Here is a 16,560-nt window from a genome sequence, read left to right as displayed (position 1 = left end):
TTTTTGGTTTACTCTCTCTTCTGAGGCTGACAGGACCCGCAAGATACCTTTTTGACAAACTTTTGGGGGAGCAGTATGATGGCCAGCTAGGATTTCTGTCATTCTTGTATCTCACAGTAAAATGAGGGGATAAACGAGGTTCTCATAGTACTTTCATCGTGATCTTTCTCAAGTACTAATTACCCTAGAAATGGGTAATTAGCACGGCTTTTTTTTTTTTTTTCTTTCCTTATTCTTCTTCTGGGGTAGAATAAAAGACTGGGATGGGATTTTTTTCAATCACAACATTTCACTGGAAAAATTTAAAGTGAGAATTCTGTCATTTTAGAGAAGCTCCATGCTATGTCTTGAAATTCTAGGTCTCGGCAGGAAATATTAGAGAGGATATACTCAGGTTATGTGAAAACATGGATTTTCTGTTCACAGACCAAATATAACTTCTGGATTGAACCCACAGGACAATAACGGTACCCATCCCGTCATCCCTCCTTTAACAGACCATTTCTCTTGTCACCCTCTCATTGGTCATGTTTTCCTACCCTCCTCATCCTCTTTATTTGCATGGCTGCTCTTTGCCTTTCTACTGCCAGAGAAGGCACACTCAAGAGCCGGGAGAATAACCAAATATCTCTGTGTCGTAGAAGCAAATGAGGGAATGTCATCTTTCTACAGGTTTAATTGGTTTTGCAGCAAAACCTCTCTCATTGGTACTAACAGGAAAAAGAGCATCTAGTATTCACGAGGCTGGATGCTGGGGTGAGCAACCAGCACCCTTATTTATGACTAAATGATTAGCTTCTCAATTGATAATAAACAAGCGGCATTTTAATTGTTTATAAATACTCCTTGAGTGTTGAAGAACTTGAAAACAGGGTGTTTTAAAAATTATCTCTAAACATTCTCATGTTAATATACATAACTTAAAAAATTAACAGGCATTGTTTATGTTAGCAACACAGAAAATATGCCATGGCAAACTCAAACCCAACTTGTGACCACTTTAAAAAACATTATACACACACACACACACACACACACACACACGCACACACACACACACAAAATGGTAACCGTAAGAGGTGATGGATATATAGTAGTTTGTGGCAATCATTACACAGGTATATCACAATACCACCTAGTACACATTAAATATAAATAATCTTTTATTTGTTAATCATAACCTCGATAGAATTGGAGAAAAAAGATGTTCCAAATTAGTGGATCTCCACATATTAAATTTTAATGTGTGTACAAATATACCCACAGATATCTTTACATCTATAATAGACATAATTTTGTTGCTGTTAGAGAACTTGTTTCTTTACTACTTAGCCAGTGACCAGTATCTACCCACTGCGTAGAAGGTGTCTTGGTTCTGTGAGCAGTGCAGTGTTGAATAACAAGATCTGAGCCTGGACAAGAGATCAGAATCTTGGGGAAGGAAGTTGGATCAATACATTAGAAAGTATTTAGGCTTGTAAAGCAGACCATGATAAGTGTGGGATCAGTGGTACTGACAAGATACTTGGAGAGTTGGATCATGGGAGGGAGAAGTTATTTTATCTTTCTCTGGGAGGTCACATTTTCCTGTATCCCTCTGCATTAATTCCCGCCATGTTCTGGTTTGCTTCGGGTGTGATTCAGATTACACTGAAGACCCACGTGGGCCAGGCCACTTCCCTCTATAAGGATCACCCAAAGTTAAGCCCCACTGACTCCTCTAAGAGAAGAGTCCCTCAGACCAGAAGCCAAATCTCATCAGAGAGACTTAGGGGAATCTGAGGCAGCCAGAACAGGGGGTCTACTAATTTTGCAGAGATAGTAACAAGGTTTTGGAAGATAATCCCCCATGACATATTCTGATACTTTCCCAGCTGGAGACAGGAGGTGGGAAAGGTGCAAAGCGAGCATCTGCCTACAAGGTACTTCTGGGGCTAGACAGATGATTAGTATGATTGTTTTTATGGCACTTATATTTTATTTTATATATGTATATAAAATGTTTTCCTCTAATAGCAACATTTTTTTCCCCTCCCTTTCTTCTTTCAATGCCAGTCAGACTCAGGAATGTGTGTACGATGAGGCTATGTATGGAAAGGGTTCCATTTTGGGCCAGAGTTTTGAAGGTGACCCAGCAAGTCTTCCAGGTCTGGCCAGGCTGGGACTACCTTAAGCTAATTTTATTAGTGGGGAAAGAGCGATAGTGAAGAGCTGCCATTCACTGAGAATCTGTATGTTAAGTGCTAGGATGGCATTATTTCCAATATTTTCTTGTAAAAATGGATTATTTCCAATATTTTCTTGTAAAAAAGATCTCATTGAATTCACAGAAGGACCTTGTGAGGTCAGTACTGCTTGTCATCACCACCACTCAGACGGGTACGGTGGTGTGCACAGGGTCACAAGGATGGCACTGACGGGATTGTGGCAGAGGAAGTAGGCGGTGAACTACTGTAATGACAATAGAAAAACAGAAGACAGAAGCTCCATTACATGTGCAGGTGACATCAAATCAGGAGGTCAAAGCGAGGTGAAAAAGGCCCGGCCCTCCAATGACTTTTACAAGTTCAGCAAGGTTACCATTAGGCTGCCTCTATTGAAGAGAGTAATCTTTTCAGTAGAAGGCATATTATGACCTGTACTGATTCACAAGATATTTTCTCTCCTCATTCCCTGGGCAGAAGGGCCAACTTTGGTATACTCTGGGGCTGCTACTGCTATAGCAGGTGTCCCAGGCTTTATGCATTCGCTCAGGTGAGGGCACCTTCATTCTGATGGAAGAAGGTACCGAAATATGCAGAATTCAGACTGGTCTGTGTAAAAAAATAGTATATATTGGGGCAGAAGAACTCACTACTTCTGATCAAAGATAAAGGTCCTAAGCTCCACTGCGACTGAGAGTTGAGTTCTTTGGTCAAATAGATCTTTGAAATCAGATGAACATTCTTGAAAAAAAAAACATATTATTTATCTGCTTTGTAAATTCACATTCTTTAGGAATAACTATGCTATGCTCAAGATCGATATATCTGTGGAGGTAAAACAAAACACAAACAAATAAGCAAAAAAAAAAAAAAAAGGAGAGAAAAACCTCCATCTAGCTTTATAATATACTCAAAATAAGAAAAACAGTGCCACGCTGGCTGTGGCTGCCAAGCGAAAAGTCCCTCCCTCAGTTAAAAAGTTAATTCTTTAACAACTGCAAGGGTTGCCTTCTTGGCATATGTTTGAGCACAGAATTTATAACACAAAGCATGATCTCATTGGGTATGCAAGGTAAATAGTCTCATTAAGAATGTTTTATGAAGAAACATTACTGTTCTAACAAGGTCAAAGGGTGAACAAGGTATGAGAAAGAGGCAGAAGGCAGTGACCTGGAAACAGACTACAGTGCCCAGCTTAATTTACTGTGCCTTCCTGCGCCCTAGAGTGATCTTCCATTGGCTCAGGCCAAAAAGAACAGGTCAGATGCTAGGACACATGCTGGGCAAAAAATCCACAGAAAGGGCCCAATTCGTACCTTCTCAAACCAGCAAGCTGGCTAAGTGGGATCTACCTTAAGTAGTAGTACACACACACACACACACACACACACACACACGTTTGCTTATTTATTTAGGTTTATAAATATATAAACAAAAGCTTATCCAATAGATATATTAGGTTATTTACTCTTGATGAGCGGCATTTTTCTTTACAACATTTTCGGCAAAAGATTCTATAAATAAGCTCTAAGAGAACACTTAAGATACAATGCTTTAACATTTGCCTGCACATCACTTTTTAGGCATGTTTCGATTGTTTTGTTTTTCCCTCTTAGCATTTGCTCCTACTTTAGTGCAGTGGCTTCTTCCTCTTGGTCCCTTTCATTGTACCCAGTGACCTTACAACTCGCAAGTATTCAAGAATTCAAATGCAACGAGGCCTAAATTCAATTTCAGATTTTTTTTTTATGACTACTATTTGTGTACCTAAGAAAGAAAAGCTATGGAGTGGAATGCAAAAATATGCGGACTAGGAGGATAGTTTTATCTCAATACCAGTTTTCTTCAAAAGATTTTATAGCTCAATATTCTTTCTGTAAAATAATTACTTAGAGCCACATCATTATAGTTTTAATTATTTTTAAGGACTATTACTTAACAGCATATTTTTATAAGGTCATCTCAATTTTAATCAAATTATAAGTAATGCTTTACATTCCTTACATGAAAAGTAAACTAAGGAGGTTTTAGTTGAGACTACCGATGTGGAGATTATAACTGGATGATTAAAAATTATTAAAACTTCTTAGCAAGAAAAAGAATTGGTGAACTAGATAACCAAACACAGAATAATAATCCCATGAATTGATATAAACATGTATTTTTAACAATTGGCATAACACAGAAAACACTCCGCATTTCTGAGTACCATCACTCAGTATTTCAACATTTAAAAAAATGCAAGACAAAGAAGCAAAGCAGAATTTTTAAAAAATCTTCACATTAGAAGCTAACGCTAATAGAAAAAAAGGATAAGTAAACACGTTAACAAGTTAACAGGATGACATCAAGTTGGGGGGGAAATTAAATAGCCCTGAGGAAACAGAAAACAAATGTCAATATTTGTAGCTTTCATGCATTTTAAATAAATATTACTCTACATTTTATTCCACTGACATTATCAGAATAAGTCTAAATTAAGAATTAATAGTAGCCAATGATGCATGTACTCGAAAAAAAAATTATTTTTCTAGGCTGGGATCTCTTCAGGATACAGGCTGAATTGGTCTGGAAACTCCCAGATAAAGCTGAGCCAAACCAAATGGCCTTTTTTGAATAAGTGATTCTCTTGCATTTGCTTCTCGTGTTTTCATCCCAGCTTTTCTCTGCACACAGGGTTAGCGCTAGAACATTCTGAGGCACTCTGATGATGTCTGTGTTGGTAGGTCTCAGGTCACAGCTGGGGAGGAGCCTTCTTAGCTGCCTGGTGGTGAGCAGAGCCATGCCAGGGTGGGGGCGGACTCCCATGCCTGACCTCTCCGCTCTGTTTAGAAGACGAACAGCTATTTTTTTCATCTGGTATTCTGCCACAGTGTAAATTCCAGAGCTTTGGTGGCTCTCTCAAAACCTAATTCAGCATAGCAGGAGGGACAAAAGCATCTTTAAAAGAATATACTTTCCATTTAAGTTTCAAAAGTAGTCTTCAAATTTATATCATTTAGCTACATTAAAAAAAAAAAGGTCCAAGAAAGAATTTCAGGAATTGTTTGTTTGTTTGTTTGTTTTTGTAGGGCAAAAAAGGTGGTTTTATTAAAGCACAGGGACAGGACCCGTGGGTGGAAAAGACTCAAGAAAGTTCTTAATAAATATGATGCTAACCCATAAAAAGAAACTTTTAGGAGAAATAAATGTTAAATCCCTTTTTATATTCCATGATTCCTTATAATCTATTTTTCCTTCACATAGGAGATTAAACTATAGATTTAGATGAAAATAAGCCTACCCTTCTCCATCAAAGCTGGAAGATGAGCTGCCCTGAGGAGGTCTTCTGGAGACTATTTAAGTAGTACAGGAAGGATAATTGGGCCATTCTGAAAGTTTTTCTTTCAGGCTATAATTCAGATTTATGTCACTGTAAGTAATTTTTAAAGTAATGTCACATTTACAATAAGGAGATTAAACAAAAACAGTTATGGTTTCTTCTCACAAACTGCCTGCCTTTTTCCCATTAGTATTCTGCTTATATTCCAAAGATGGGTTTCCCTTCATTTTAATACACAGTCTGCTAGGCTGTTGTGATTTTTAACACCCTCCTATGTAGCTCTGAAGAATGGATGGTGCCTTTGATGATAAACTGCACTGATGGCTTTGCTGGTGCTCAAACGAGCCTCTTCTAGCACCACGGGGTGGCCCATGGCTGTCAATCCCAGAGCACAGGTCTTGGCTAGGAGTCAATTCTTCATTGCTGATTTGGGTTGGGGCCAATTTCGTGCTATGATTTTCAAATGGACAATGTGGTTCTAAGGCACATACAATGTAGAACACCACTTTTAGTGGCCAAAATAATTTTTAACTTCCATAATTGAATGGGGTTAGACACAAGCCTATAACATTCCCATTCGAGAATTTGTAAGCTTTCATGGGAATTTCTTCGGGCCCAGTTAGGATTCAAAATTCTTTCTTAGATTCAACTATTCTCCCTTTATAGGTATGATTATAGAGAATAAAGATCATGAGACATGCCCAACATAAGAATATAGTCTATACTCATTTGTTTGAGTTCTATATTCTCATGCTTAGAACTTATCAAAGCACACAGCAGGTATTAAATAAGTGCTTACTGAATAAAGAGGAAAAAGTGAAAATGAATGAAGGCTTTGCTGATATTCTACAACCAGTCGCATTTCTTAATGTGATGACTACAGTCACCATTCTCTAACAAAGCTCTTGAGGAAAACAGTATGTTAGGTTTTGTCCCAAAGCCCAGTGAGCTAGGCTAGTTTATCCAGAAAACAGCTCTAGCCAAGGCTCAACACAGCCTTAGTTTGATCACAAAGGCAGGTCAGGTGTCTCCAAGAAGAAGAAAGTCAAGCACGGAAGTGGAGGGCAGGCAGCCCTGCTGGTTCTAACCTTGAGAGAGTCTAATGAGAGATGATAAAGGGAAAAGCCAAAAGTTAAGTTTTTTACCTCTTTAACCTCATAGAAGAACTATTCTATCTAGAGACAAAATCCAGGAAGGAGGTACTCAACATTCCTAATCTTAGGGCCCAATTAGTATCACTGAGTTAGACACAGCAGCATGGGTTCCTTTTTGTGGGCGCAATGATGGGAAATGACTCTGCCCTTAACCCTGACCCATCCTTGGGGAAGAGCGCAGGATGCAGGGAAAAGCTGTGGTCTTCTCCTGCCCCAAATGACTCACCAATTCAACACTTGATATACAAATTGTGGGCACTCTAACAGAATTATAGTCTTTTAGAACCAGAAGGGACATCACAAAACAGTCAGTTTAATGTCCTCGTCTTAAATCAGAGGAAGTAAAGTTCTAGAAAGTTGAATTTGTTGAGATTCCAGCTGGTTAAGGTAAAAGATACATTCAGCCTCATTTCAAGTTCAGTGGCCTGTTAGCAGTGTTAGCAGCAATTTTTATAGAGGAGCGGCTCAGTAAAACACTTATCTGTATTTATTTATAGGATGTTGGAAGGCATTTGATGAAAATTATGAGGGAGAAGCTGAAGACCTTTCCTGGCTATCCAATAACTACTTTAATATCTGCTCATATCGCATGAACATGAAGCCAACCAAACAGAATTCTGGCTTTCTTAAAAAGTCTCTTCAGGATTATCATGAGAAAGTGGTCAAAATTGGATAAAAAGTTACTTATGACTCTTCGGAAATCCCTTTTATGATGATGGCACCAAAAGCTAAGAAGGAAGCCCCTACCCCTCCCAAACCCGAAGCCAAAACAAAGGCTTTGAAGGCCAAGAAAGCAGTGATGAAGGGCGTCCACAGTCACAAAAAAAAGAAGATCCACACATCACCTACGTTTGGACGACCCAAGACTCTGCATCTCCGAAGGCAGCCCAAATACCCTCAAAAGAGTGCCCCCAGGAGGAACAAGCTTCATCACTATGCCATCATCAAGTTCCCCCTGACTACCAAGCCAGCCATGAAGAAAATAGAAGACAACAACATGCTTGTGTTCATTGTGGATGTCAAGGCCAACAAGCAGCAGATCAAACAGGCTGTGAAGAAGCTTTATGACATTGATGTGGCCAAGGTCAACACCTTGATCAGGCCTGGTGGAGAGAAGAAGGCATACGTTCGACAGGCCCCTGACTGTGATGCTTTGGATGTTGCCAACAAAATTGGGATCGTCTAAACTGAGTCCAGCTGGCTAAATCTAAATACAGTTTTTTTCATGATTAAAAAAAAAAAAAATTAAGGGGGTAGGAGAAGAATAAATGAAACAAGATGGGATTGGGAGGGAGACAAACCTATAAGCGACTCTTAATCTCACAAAACAAACTGAGGGTTGCTGGGGGGAGGGGGGTTGGGGGGGTGGGGTTATGGACATTGGGGAGGCTATGTGCTATGGTGAGTGCTGTGAAGTGTGTAAATCTGGCGATTCACAGACCATACCCCTGGGGATAAAAATATATGTTTATAAAAAATAAAAAATTAAAAAATGCATATTATTAAAATAGTTAATAAAGCTTAAATTTTTATTCTTGCTACCTAAAAAGAAAAATTTTTTTTTACTCATGACTCTAGGTGGCAAGCTGGTTAGTAGACTAACACTGTTTGCATGATTCTAAGTTGTCTTATCTGTGTATAGGATATCTGTTTTGGTAATGAAATCCCAGAGGATATGTCTTATTAATGACCCAATAATTGCCACGTATCACTCTAATGATAAATTTAAGCCACTGAATAACTGCCGTAGACCTCTCAAAGCCCTGTGATTTGCACTTAGCCGTTATGATGCAGAGAATGCCAGGCATGAGTCGAAGCCCCTGAAGGCAGGTATCTGCATAAACAGATCGTTTTCCTAAGTGCCAGGCAGGATTTGGAGAAATGGGTCTTATGTACCTACAACTGCCCTCACCTTTCTGTCTCCACGGAACAAGTATGTGGCATAAACTCCCACCTCCAGGAAGTTAATTTTTTGTAACATTTCATATGCATCAGTTTGGTTAAGGAATCACTTACACGGATTATTTCTAATATTTTCAGCTGTTATAGTCCATGCTCTTTTTTTTTTTTTTTTGACTTGGTTCATACATTTAAAAAACAAGTTTACAATTTTGTATTTTCGGGGAACCGCTCTCAACCAGGGAGAAGACATATGGTATATTACAAAAAAAGTAGGGAAAAGAGACCAGAAATTTTGGGAAGAAAGTCTATAAGCTATATTACCCAGCTACTTGGTTGACTTGTCCATAGATACATTTTATTTTCCAAAGTATAAATAATTATTAAAAGCTTTGCATATTTGGGGCGCCTGGGTGGCTCAGTGGGTTAAGCCGCTGCCTTCAGCTCTGGTCATGATCTCAGGGTCCTGGGATCGAGCCCCACATCGGGCTCTCTGCTTGACAGGGAGCCTGCTTCCCTCTCTCTCTCTGTCTCTGCCTGCCTCTCTGTCTACTTATAATCTCTCTCTGTCAAATAAATAAATAAAATCTTTAAAAAAAAAAAAAAGCTTTGCATATTTTAAGCGCTTAATAAAAGTAACAACACAATTGAGAAGTTCAACAAATAAAGGATCTAGACAAATGAAGAAAAGCAGATACTCCGAAAACAAACATAAACCTATCACTCTAACTGTGGTCTACGCATGGTCTTCCTCAGGATCATCTGGGGGCTTTTCAAGATGCAGAATCTTGGGCCATCCCAGATCTACAGGTCAGAATATCTACAAGTGGGGGCTGAGGGTCTTCAGTTTTTAGGAACTCCCATGTGATTTTTTTCTTGCATTTTAAAATTGAGAATCACCATCCTAAAGGTTCTGAGTGAGATTACAGAAGGGAGGAGAAACAAAGAGGACCTAGGAAAAGGCTTTTTTGTTTTTGTTTTTGTTTTTTTTAAAAAAAAAAAAAAAAGAAGGAAGGGAAGGAGCAAGAAACAGAAATTAAAACAGTCTACAGCAGCGTTTCTCAGTCTTATCACTACTGACATTTTAGGCCAGATAACTCTTTGTTGTTGGGTTCTGTCCTATGCAGTATAGACTATTTAAATAGCTATATCCCTGGCTCTCTACTCCCTGAATGCCAGTAGCATCCTCCCACTCCAAGCTGTGACAACGAAACATATTTCCAGACTTTGCCTAATATCCCCCTGGGGATAAAATTGCCCTGATTGAGAACCACTGGTTTACACTATGGAAGTTGATAAAAACAGTAACAGTGAGCTAGAAAGATAATTAAATTCTTAGACTATATAAAAAACAATCAAATGAGAACTGAAATAAGCAGCATAGTAATTTATTATGCTCCTAAAGTTAGTTTCCTTGATCGCAGAAGTCATAAACTGGAAAGTGAACTAAGTAAAATTTAAAAACTCCATTTTCATCTTTCAGACTTTGGCATATTTCACCAGAAATTTTATAATTCTGATATCTCAAAAAGAAATCTTAAATTCTGACAAGATCTGCGTATTTTCCCCCATGGCAACAGATGCTTGGAGCTGAGAGCTGGCTACTCCCCTCAGACAGAGCACTGGAGGTCTTCCCCTGTGCTTCATAGATGGGTTAATTCTGTACAAAATTCTCTGTATGCATCGGTAGTGCTGTAAAAGATTAGGACCTATCCATAAACTTAAAATTCACGTTTAGCCTTCTAGAAATCCAAATCTCGGCTATACTGCAAACATAATTTACCAGCAACATGGGCACACACACCGGCACACTAGAAAAATTCCCGCAGTTTAGTGTAATCCCAGCATCAGATTAGCGATTCAAAAGCCATGGCCAAGTACCCTACCATGCTCAAAGGGTGTGTGTACTGACTGACAAGTGCATATCCTGCATGTTATTACACTCATAAAAAAATGAGTAATGACTGACTGACTTCAATACTCTCACATTAAACTTCAAGCTGGGTTTTATACAATAAGCTTCCTTACTAACCATCCATTAAAAGAATATTTGTTCCTGCAATGAAACAAAACAGTCTTCCTTCAGCTGTGTTGCTGGCACTGCTCCCCATGGACAACTTGCTGCTGACACCACCTGGAGGTAAAAAGGTCCGCACCCATAGGTTTCTAGCCTACTTCCCATCTTCGGAAGTTGCACCTTCCCCCCCATCCCATGAACGGTAGCCCTGCACGCAGCCAAGTGAAGGATACAATTAAGCATGACTGTAACGTAAAGGAATTTCCAGGTATAACCTGCACAGAGTTGCTTCAATCAAGAGTGTAGTTTTACACTGTTCAGCTCAGTAGATTCACATTTTTCTCATGGATGAGGGCCTTATATGTCCTTCCTGATAACATGCTCCTTCTTCAGCTGGCAGGCTTCTCTACTTCCCTGAAATGGGACCAGGACACTGTCTTCACATTTATGGTCACGAACACAGCATTGCTTATTTCTGCTTCACTCAAATATCTGCCCAAACATGGGCTGAGCACTTCTGTCAATCCTGGTGAAGTTCTTGGGAAGATGGTTTCTTTTCTCACCTGAAATCAGCATATACGCCTGACTTTGACCTTGGATTACAACTGTTCTGGAGACCATAGATTCCACTGATGTAATTAATGAACCTGGGGACTTGGGATCCCACTAAGCTGCTCCACCAAATCTTCATCTTAATCTACTCATCTCAGGTCTTTCGCACTCCTGCATTTTTTTTCTTTTCTTTCCATTACCTTGTAACCCTGTTTTTTTACATTTATTTTCAAGGCTCATTTCTCCAGTCCTTTCACTCTGGGCCAACTCAAAGGAGCCTCTCTAGACCTTGAACTTAAAGCTTCACTACCAATCATCAGACCAGGGCTAGAATTTCCACCTTGAAAGCTACAACAGCTACCCCAAAATGCCATCCTCCCACGCTGGTGACAAAAATTGTGGTTAGATAAGCATAATTAAGAAGTTCAAACATCACATAAAATCCCCCATCAACGAACAAAGAGATACACAAAAGCTTTTTTGCAATATATTATCATTTAAGAAGTTGCCAGTTATACTATATAAGTCAACATTATGATCAAGACTTTTCATATGTTTTTTGGAAACTGTACCTTCCTGGTAAGGGGATGGAAACAATAATATTTATAGTAGAACTTTCTTAAAATATCATCCTTAGAGTCTTTGTTATGGGACTGGTTTCAAAATGAGAATACTGTGCCTTAAATAACTGTCTAACCAAACTTAGAATTTTTTGCTATGGTCAGCTTAGTTATATTTGTGCAAAGTTTAACTGCATGCTCATTCATTCACTCACTTATCCCATGAGCATTTATTAAACACTGATTTGTTTAAGTGCTCTAGATATAAAGACAAAGGGAGGGCTCTGTTCCTGAGAAATTCAAAGACTATTTGACAAGAAATACCTATAAACAAATAATTGTAGTCAAATCTGAGAAATGCTCCAACAAAGGCTTTGGAGTTACAGAGGAGGTACTAAATAACTTCATCTGAGGAAGTCATAGAAAGCTTTATACAAGAAGTCTTAATAAATTATATATATACATAATATCCTGGAACTGTCTAAAAAGGAATGGAAGTTCTCCCCACTGTGCGAAAGACTCATCTGTGAGGGGTGTCCTCAATGTGGAGGTGATGAGTTTTTTGAAGGAGGAGTGGAGTGGGTTAGAGACTTGTCAGCATAGGGGAGGAATATGTAGGACATTTCAGAACTGTGTGGACAAAGGCACAGCAGAAGGTTGTGAAAAAGAAATCAGAGTGGCTTTAGGGAAAGATGGGATGGTGTCAGGGGGAAAGGAAAGAGGCAGATGAGCTGGGTAAGTGTGGACAGGACCCGAATCAGGAAGCCATCCGGAAATCCCAGAGTGGTAACTGTGTTTTATTGGATATAGATGGTTAATAGTGTGATGACAAAAGAATGGTCCTCAAAGACATCTACCTCCCAGTCTCCAGAACCTGTGAATGTGTTACCCTCCAGGGCAAAAGGGACTCTGCGGATTTAATGACATTAAAGTAGGGGAGATGCATTTAATCTGGCTATGAAGATGGAAGTGGGTCACAAGCCAAAGAATGTGGGGAGCCTTCAGAAGCTGGAAAAGGCAAGGAAATGAATTTTCTCTTTGAGCCTCTACCTCGATCACAGCCTCCTGACACACTGATTATTTTAACTCAGTGAGACCCCTTTTGGGTTTCTGACCTCTAGAACTGTGAGATGACAAATGTGTGTTGTTCTAATCCTGTGGTACTTTTTATAGCACTGATAGGAAACTCATACACTTAGGAATATAGGTGGCTCCCTTGGCCTGCCTGTGTCTGCTGCAAATGAGAGGCTCTTGCTGTGCCTGACAAAGGGACCCTGTCACTCACAGCAGTGAGGCTGACTTGGCAGGAACTTCCCCACAGCACCGAAGCAGAGGGAGCTGCGGGTGGGGGAAGTCACCAACTGTGTGGAAGGCACAGCGGAGTGGCTGGCAGGACCAGTCGCACTGGCCTGTGCCTAGGAGCGGTACAGACCCTTTCCAGGGCCCGGGAGAGGTGGAGGTGAAAGGGATGTATGTGGGCTGAAAACAGACTGTCATTGTATTCGTGGCTTTATGCTCAGTCACAGGATCCCATTTATTTTATTTCAAATAACCTAAGGGGAGGCTTCAGAATTTATTAAAGGAGAAAATGAGTCAAACATTTTGAAAAAAATCGACCTACTGGATAGGAAAGCCTGCTGGGAACAGGGCAGTTAGTGAACCTTACAGTAAATAAATCAAATAGAACTAAGTCTTTTAAGTTTTATTTTGAATCTGTTTTTTAATCCAGGGCATTTTAATCAAAGCTCTTATATATTTAAAGCCTGATAAGGAGTTTTGTTTAACCACGAGACAACTGGAAATGTGTCACCACCATTATCTGAAAAGTTTAATGATGTGGCCCAAACCATCTCTACTGAGCCAGGATGGAGAAGCGGGTCAGGAGGTCCTTTACTCTGAAGAACAACTGTGTGGGGAACAGACCCACTCGAGGGCCTGGAAGACGGAACGCACACAGACATCTTTGGGCCCGTGATGACTTGCTGGAGAGAGGAGCACCGTGGCAGGGGTGGTGGCACTGTGTGTGTGGTAAGATGGAACCTTGCTCCCTTTGGGCTCCTCCCAGCTCTCTTCAGGGGTGCAAATGTCCACACATGCCCAGGGTATGAGGTGGGAGCCAACAAACAAAAGTGACGTGATACTGAGTATGGTGTTTCTAAATCAGTTTCCTCTCTTACAACAAATCACAGTCCTGCCATATCCCCTCCTTTCCCCCTTAGCTTTCTTCCTGAGATTATTCTCTGCCTCCTCATCTCCTCCACTCATGGCTCCCCAGAAGACAACTCTAGGACCCTTGTTTCAGACTTGTCCTCTCTCAGGATAAGAAAGCAACGTTCATTCTTTGCGTTTTGAACACTCTGCCCCCCATATTTGTAGCATTTAAGTGTATAACTTATAAAGTACTGCTTTGAAAAGCACGGACCACTAAGGTCAGTGGACTAAAAGCTAATATGGCCCTCTGTAAGTCTGTGTTAGGGTTAACAAGGAAAATACAAATATGTTAACTTAAAATATCATTTTTAGGGGACTTCTCCCAATAAAGAAATATTTTCTAAATGCTTAATGATTTACTTGAGAAAAAGAAAAGTAACACTAAATAGAAAAAACAAAACAAAACAACAACAAAAAAACCTAAGGTGCTTAAAAAAAACCCAAACAATGAAAGGGTTTTCTTATGCTAAGAAAACTGCTACCAATGTTCTAGTAACCCCTAGAATAGTTGTTTTCAGCTCTACTGAACTGATGCACAATGTAGGTTTTTTTCAAAGTAAAGATACCCATGCTCCTTAAGATTTACTGCATGAGGGCTCTGGGAGCAGGGCAAGGGCGAGTGTGAATCTGATATGCAGGCAGAACTAAGAACGACCACCCTAAAATATCCCTTAATTGCAGAGTCTTCCTGGGCTTCCTATCTTTCTTCTGCATAATCTTTTGAATGTGGCTTAAAATTTCGAACCTGACTCAACTTAGCTTATCTAAATATATGAGTATATACAGAATGGGAAGTTGTTTTTATTCTATAGGATTTAAAAGAAAAAGAAAAAAAGTGAGTTGGGGCGCCTGAGTGGGTCAATCAGTTAATCGCGCAACTCTTGATTTTGGCCCAGGTCATAATCTCTGGGTTGTGAGGTCCAACCCCATGTCAGGCTCCACGGCGGGCATGGAGACTGCTTAAGGTTCTCTCTCTCCCTTTACCTCTAATCCTCCATCCCCACCCATTGGAAAAAAAATAAATAAATAAAGGAGTTAATTAACATATGCAAATGTTTCTAAGTAATTATCATGAACTGCCAAATGAAGGTGAAACTGAGTTTTCACTGGTGAACTACTCTAGTTTTAGAATCAAGAATGGCTAGAGGTATCTGGGTGTCTTAGTAGGTTAAGTGGCCCAGGTCACAATCTTGAGGATCTTGCCGTCATGGGATGGAGCCCTGCATCACGGTCTGCTTCAGATTCTCTCTCCCCCTCCAGCTTACACTCTCTCTTTTTCTCAAATAAATAAAATCTTAAAAAAACAAAAAACAAAAAAAAAAAAAAAAGAAAGAAAGAATGGCTTGATTTGGCTATTTCTAAATTAAGAAAACTGTGTGAGAAAAGAAATCTTAAAGAATTAAAAACATTACAAAAAAGGTTCTTCATAACAGTTTGTCTCCTGACTTCTCTGGCAGTTGTTGAAGGTGAGTTCTGAAGTTTCTGGGGAATCAGTAACATGCTAGTGTGGATCAGGAACTGAAAGGAGTGGGCAGAACGTTAGCTTCTAGAAAGTGGCTCCCAAAGTTCCGGCCTTTCTCTACAGATGTTTCCTCTCATGTTACAAGAGATACAAAAGAGATAAGATATGGAATGTGTTCTCAGGAGACTAACCAGAGCTGCCTCAGTTGTCCTCAAACTAGAAATGATGGAAAATCCTCTAAGATGGCCAGAAATCTTCACGATAAAGTCAGTTTAATTTTTTGGCAAGAATGTGAAGGGCCTAATCTCATAATTTGAGTTCAGGGAGCACCATCAAGTGAAGATAGGTGCTGAAGTTGGAACCGGGGTGGTGTGCAGTGGGAAGGGGCTTTGTGGTCCTTTTTTAAGGCTTCATGATGCAGAGCTGCTCCTTTCCAGACAACATCCCACACAAGGATGGGAAACTGCCATAAAGCAATTTGGTGGGATCAATGCACAAAGAAAGCAACCAGGATGCACCACGTATCAAGGGGCAGAGTCATGGGAAGCCATCTTGAGGGGCCGCCACGTTGATCGATAAATACGAATCAAGAAGTTAGTGGATAACACCACTCCAAGGCAAAGACAAAGAACTCCAGGGATCTGTGCCACCGTCAACACTAATGGTGCTCTTAAGTGCCCTGCTGCAATTCTTAATGCTTATCTGGCCCATAATAAATTCTTCATTCTTAAAGATTAGGTCTTTGAAAGCAAGGCCAGTGCCTGCCTTCTCATGCCACACTGGCGACATCATGGGGGGATATCGGAATTTCAGAGGCATGTGATACAGATTTGCTAAACAAATCAATGAACAGATGCAGCAGAGATGCCCTTTTATAGAGAGTATGATTCTCTCCTACACAAACTAGATTCATCTTAATATAAAAGATAAGTATATGGTAACAGAGTAACTGCTTGTCTTTATCACTACTAAACATATTTCATATTATTATCCTCTCAAAACAAATACTGTACAAAACATTAAGGGAGAAATAGACAACAATTACATTTTGGAGTTTCTTATTTTTATGACCTAACTCAGCAACTACCTTTATATTGTTGTTGATAGATCTTCTTTTCAAAATAATGAAGCAGCACATTCCGAAGAAACCATTTTTGTTAGCTTTGCTAGTTCAGCTTT

At 39.8% G+C, this 16,560-nt stretch overlaps 1 protein-coding gene and 1 pseudogene across 1 annotated transcript in view; one reads left to right on the top strand and one right to left on the bottom strand.

The window, feature by feature from the left end:
• LOC111154998 (nuclear receptor subfamily 3 group C member 2) overlaps positions 1–16,560 on the bottom strand; it is a 338,835-nt gene that overhangs the window by 72,446 nt on the left and 249,829 nt on the right. The gene's annotated exons all lie outside the window — the stretch shown is intronic.
• LOC111155006 lies at positions 7,390–7,866 on the top strand (annotated as a pseudogene).

This window comes from Enhydra lutris, unplaced genomic scaffold (genome assembly GCF_002288905.1).
Source record: "Enhydra lutris kenyoni isolate GAN:26980312 unplaced genomic scaffold, ASM228890v2 scaffoldscaffold3, whole genome shotgun sequence".
NCBI lineage: Eukaryota > Metazoa > Chordata > Mammalia > Carnivora > Mustelidae > Enhydra > Enhydra lutris.
This window is presented reverse-complemented; position numbering and strand designations above follow the sequence as displayed.